The sequence below is a fragment of the Euphorbia lathyris genome, chromosome 4 (assembly GCF_963576675.1).
Source record: "Euphorbia lathyris chromosome 4, ddEupLath1.1, whole genome shotgun sequence".
NCBI lineage: Eukaryota > Viridiplantae > Streptophyta > Magnoliopsida > Malpighiales > Euphorbiaceae > Euphorbia > Euphorbia lathyris.
Genome location: NC_088913.1, coordinates 52383684 through 52389683, shown reverse-complemented (window position 1 = coordinate 52389683; position 6000 = coordinate 52383684). Strand labels below are relative to the sequence as shown.

At 34.5% G+C, this 6000-nt stretch overlaps 1 non-coding gene across 1 annotated transcript; it reads right to left on the bottom strand.

Moving 5' to 3' along the window:
* Positions 1-2537: 2537 nt before the first annotated feature.
* LOC136228344 (small nucleolar RNA Z247) lies at positions 2538-2676 on the bottom strand. The gene has a single exon (XR_010688669.1). It is a non-coding gene; the product is annotated as a small nucleolar RNA Z247 (small nucleolar RNA).
* Positions 2677-6000: the final 3324 nt, after the last annotated feature.

The window sequence follows — 6000 nt, the reverse complement described above, 5'->3', positions numbered from 1 at the left end:
CACATCCGTGGTGCTTGTTTCAAGCCATAGAGACTCTTTTTTAACTTACAAACATGTGTAGGAAGGTCCGGATGAACGAAGCCGGGTGGTTGTTGCATATAGACAGTCTCATCCAACTTGCCGTGTAAAAATGCGTTAGAGATATCAAGTTGTTTAATCAACCAACCCATAGAAACAGCAATAGATAAAAGCAAGCGAACCGTAGTTGGCTTTATAACAGGACTGTATGTTTGCTCATAATCAAGGCCCGGTCTCTGATGAAAACCCTTAGCCACCAATCTCGCCTTGTGGCGATCAATAGAACCATCAGAATTTAATTTTGTGCGAAAGACCCACCGACAACCAATAGTATTTGACGCGACAGTAGAAGGTACTAATTCCCAAGTTCCATTATCTATAAGTGCGTTGTATTCAGCCCGCATAGCTGCTCTCCATTCGGGTTGCGATAACGCCTTGGTATAACAAGTAGGGATGACAGATGAAGTTACAGTGTTTAGAGCTTTAGGCTTGAGGGAGCCTGTTTGTGTCCGAGTAATCATATGATGAGTTTTAGTGGCTGGTTGTGAAGGGATTAAATTTTGTGAAGATAGTGGAACTGGTGGAATGGTAGTATTAGTCGAACAACTTGGGATATCAACTTGAATGGGAATAGATGGAGGAGTCAAAACAGGCGTGTTTAAGGATGAGGTAGCAGTAGGTTGCACAATTGAGGAAGTAGTACTTGTATGGATAGGTAAATTGCCAAAATTGGGTGAAGGAATGTATGGAATAATTGCTTGAGTGGTTGGTGGGCCTGGATTTGAAATTGATGAGATATTTATCTGGTGGGTTGGTCTGTACTTGAGGTGTTGAATTTATTAGACAATTTGGCTGTACTTGTGGTGGTATAGCCGTAAATGGTTCTTTAAGAGCTGGAAATATGACTGTAATTGGAGCAGTGGACTGATCAGCCATAGACATAGGACGAGACTCACGTAGTAACTCCAGATAAGGAAACTCCTTTTCATTAAAAATGACATGGCGTGAGACAAAGAGTTTATCAGTAAGCAAATCATAGCATTTGTAACCCTTATGAATTTTACTATATCCAAGAAAAATGCATTTGCGAGAACGAGGAAGCAATTTGTGGGAATTATAAGGACGCAACCAAGGATAACACAAACAACCAAATGGCCGAAACATGTTGTAATCGGGTTTGCTATTAAACAATTTTTCATATGGAGTGCAAAAATTGAGAATAGGAGCCGGCAAACGATTAATCACATACATGGCACATTCAAAGGCGTAAGTCCAAAATTTTTCAGGCAATTTTGCTTGATGAAGTAATGACAAGCCAGTTTCAACAACATGACGGTGTTTTCTCTCTGCACAACCATTTTGTTCAGGGGTATAAGGACAAGACACTCGTTGATTGATGCCATTAGAGGATAAATACTTAATTAAAGCTTGAAACTCACCTCCCCAATCCGATTGAAAGTTAAGAATAGGGCGATTAAAGTATTTTTCAACAAGTGTTCGAAATTTGATAAAAACACTTAATACCTCAGACTTATATCGCACAAAGAACAACCATGAGAATTTGCTATAATGATCGTAAAAAAGCACATAGAATCGAAAATTATCATGAGAAAAAATAGGAGCAGGTCCCCATACATCTGAACAAACTAATTCCAAAGGATGAGAAGCAATAAATGTAGATTTCTGAAATGGGAGGCGATGGGCCTTACTGACACAGCAAGAATCACATAAATGAGCACTTTTATTATCATCAAAAGCAAGATTATTCATAGAGAGAGTTCTCTTAACAATAGGAAAATTAGCATGTCCTAAACGGGCATGCCACAATGGAAGACTAATATGAAAGGCTTTAACACGAGAAGAAAATGACGGTGGTAGTGACATTGAGTAGAGGCCATTTTTATTTATTCCGCGATATATCTCCCTCATTGTCTTCAAATCCTTCAAAACAAAATGATTAGCAAAAAATTCAACTGATATAGGATTTGAGCGAGTTAGAGAAGATACTGACAATAAGTTATTCACGGTTTTAGGAACATGAAGAATATTTTGAAATTGAACCGGAGTATTGGAAAGCGGAAATTTAGAATGACCAACATGAGATATAGGTATAGTATGTCCATTACCTACTGTAACCTCTTCGGGGCCATCATACTTTGTGTGAACATGAAGATTTTCCAAGTCCGATGTTACATGGTGAGTCGCGCTAGAGTCTAGAAGCCAATCAGAAGAGCTTGGATTGGAAGTTACAGCCATGTTTGATGAGGGTCTAAACGAACCACGAGTGTTGCGATTGAATTTTGGGGAAGGACATTGTTTGGAAATGTGACCAGCACCCTTACAATTATGACAAGTGAGCGTACTTACATCCAAAGAGGCAGAAGTAGTATTATTCATGCGAGAATATTGATGGCCTGAATAACCACCTCGACCACGACCTCTACCACGATTAGTATTCCTGACTGAATAGTTCACTGATGGAGAAAAGGTTGAAATCGAACTTTCTCTTGGTAACTGTCGTTCTTCACTTAATAAGAGCCCAGTTAAGTCATCAAAGGAAATTGGCTCAAGACGAGCCTCAATTGCACGAACAAATGGTCTATACGCCACACCAAGACCATCAAGGGTAGAAGAAACAAGATCATCATCAGAAACAGGTTGTTGCAATGCAGCCAATTGATCACTGATCAGTTTAGCTTTTTGCAAATAAGTGGAAATATTTTCATTCTCCCGTCGTAGATTGTGGAGACGGTGTTTGAGATCACGAATTTGTGATCGTGAACCAGTTGCATAAGCCTTTTCTAGCTTAATCCAAGCGGTAGCCGCCGTCTCAGCCCCAATGATTTGTGACAAAACAGCTTCAGAAAGCGACGATATGAGCCAGCTTAAGACCTACTGGTCTTTTTGTTCCCAATCTTCATGGGCCGGATTCACAGCTCCGGTGGGCAGTTCCTTCGGGGGCGGTGGTTTTGTTGCATCAATGTGATGTGCCAACTCGTGTCCTTTTAACAGGGGTAAAATTTGAGTTTTCCAGAGCAAATAGTTGCTCGGAGTAAGCTTATGATTAAGCTGATGAGATATGCTGGTAATAGGCAAAGACGTGGTGTTTTGGGTGGAAGAATTACAACCATTTTGTGCCATGGTTTCAAGGAAACTAGATAGCGAAAAAAAAGGAGCAGAGTTGTTAAACCTCTTCAAGGCTCTGATACCATAAAGGATTGCAATCTCAATTGAATGTTTTATTGATATGTATCAGCTTTAAATAAGCATATATGTGTTAGCAGTTATAGCAAGAACGTGAATTACAAATTCAAAAGGATTATGGAAAATCCTTGAAGCTTATCTCTACAACTGCCTAAGACTAAGTCCAAGCTAATCGTTTACAGATTTATAGGAGTGTACAAATACTGAACTACCCTTATTATTACCAACTTACTGCTTTGCCTCTGAATGCAGAAAGTATAATGCATTGATATGAAATATTTGCAGTTGTTATTAACTTGATTTTAAGTCATGCACAATTTCGTTTTTCACAGTATTATTTATTAAAATTCTACATATTTTTGCCCAGAAAAATTAAATAAAGGAAATGTTTATCTTTGCTTTACAATGGATGAGTTTTGAATGTTATTGCTCATTCCTTGCTAGCCTGTGTATAACCAGATATGGAGTATAATATATCAATGCTTATTATTTTGTCTTCACTAATTTTGTTATATGTAATGGATCGAAAGCATTAAATCATATCTCAAAAATGTCAAGTGGTAAGGTGTAATATCAATTTATAATGTTTCAAATTGTGCAATTTTGGTAATCAAAATTTTATCTTAATATTGATAAGTTGGATTACTTTTAGGCAACATTATAAAATAATGAAAACTATATTAATTTTATAAATAAGTTTTTATCTTCACAGTGATTTTAGTAATTAATATAAAATAGCTATCGTATTATTGCAAATATTTATTTGAGTTTTGATGTAATTTTCTGCTATATGAATGTAATATATGATGGTCTAAAACCTAATCCTGATTATAAAAAATTATTATATACACCGTGCATTACACGAGTAGAAGACTAGTGGAGTTCTATTTTTATAGACATTTCGTTGTTTTGTTAAAACTTATAAACAGAAAAGGTATATGTACTAAACCATACATCAAATATTTATAGTTGTTTATTTTCTTAACGTATGTTCCTATTTATTCCAATAATTTCGTTCCACGTTACAATATAAATTATATTAAATATCTTTTGTTTTAAATTTTACTATTTTATAAAATTTGTTACCACTATTAGATATGTATTCAGTAGTGACATTGAAACTTTCATGTTAAGTTCTCCTAATTTATAAAGACTTGATTTTAATTATACATATTTTTTAAAAAAAATATTTAATATTATTTACTCTATTTATATTTGACAACTAATAAAGAAAATAACACAAAAAGCCATCGTTACTATTTGTAAATTTAACAAGCAAGAATGGAGAGGAAAAACAAGTTGATAGACACACAAGTGCCCAAAAAAATCCGGTATTCTAATGACTTTCAAATAGGTAAATATGTAAATTTCCATTTGCAATTTTTATATTTTTTATATTAATATAAAGTAGATAATTGTTCATCATTTCCACAAGTAAAAATATATTAAAATTTAATATTTTAATATAAAATAACCTTTCTGACAAAACATTAAAATAAACATTTAGTTTTCTCTTTGAAGGTGGACAATATTGTACAAGGTTCAATGCAAAGGGAGAATAACCGAATGTAAAGTCGGTTGGCAAGAATGAATAGGCTATTCAAGTTGCGTGAAAAACGGAATAAGAGATCTATCCACGAACCTATTAAGCTCCAAATCGGTAATTAATATAATATTTACTTATTTTCATTTTTCATTATCAATTATATCTTTTAATAATGAAATATTGTTAGTCGCTGAAATATTTATTGTGATATATATTGCATTAATATAAAGTAGGTAATTTTTATTCTTTACAAAGTTCAATGCAAGCAGAGAATTACCGAATGCAAAGTCAATTGGCAAGAATGAATAGGTTAATCAAGTTGCGTGAAAAACGGAATACCAGATCTGTCCACAGACCTATTAAGCTCCAAAACGGTAATTAATACAATATATACTTATTTTCATTTCTCATTATCTATTATATTTTTATAATAATTTAAAATTGTTTACACTATTGTTAGTTAGATAATGTTTTTTTCATTGTAGACACTACAAGAATTTTGGTCTTTTATGACGCACAAAAATTGTCATGAAAGCACAATTTTTCGTCATGATATACAAAAGATGACAAAAATTTATCGTCATAGCAATCGTCACGGCATGAGCGTGGTATTATGTATATATTGTTGAAACACCTTTCCACAAGATTTTGATTTGACAAAATCATTTAAGTTTAATCCATGATTAAGAGACAATTAAATTTAAGTGCTTTGATTTAATTGTACTAATCCGTTTGTTCAATATTGAGTATAAATATAAATGCAAAAGGAAATAAAATTAAGACAGGACAAAGTCAGCATGAGAACACAACACAAGCTGAGTGAAGAGCAACTCAGCACAAGAGAAGATAAGTCATCTTCAAAACAACGGCTTAAGAATGAAGCTGATCAAAGAAGCCGAGTGGAACGAAGCTCAATATAAAAGAAGTCTGCTTCAGAACTAGATCTTGCAAAATGAAGCTGACCATGGAAGCTGAGTGAAAAAGAACTCAGTATGAGATTTGGTAACAATCAAAGACAATGACTATCGAAGTGAAGCTGAGTGATCTTCAGGACAGCATGAATGATCTGTTAGCTAAAAGACAAATCCGACAACTGTCTGCACCAATAATTGAAGCCTTGGAATTACGCAAAAGCCAAATTTCGAGATGCATGGGTCAACTGTTCGTTGCTAAAAGACAAACTGCCGTAAGAAGACAAAGCTTGTAGGAAGAAGACAAGCCTGACATCTGAA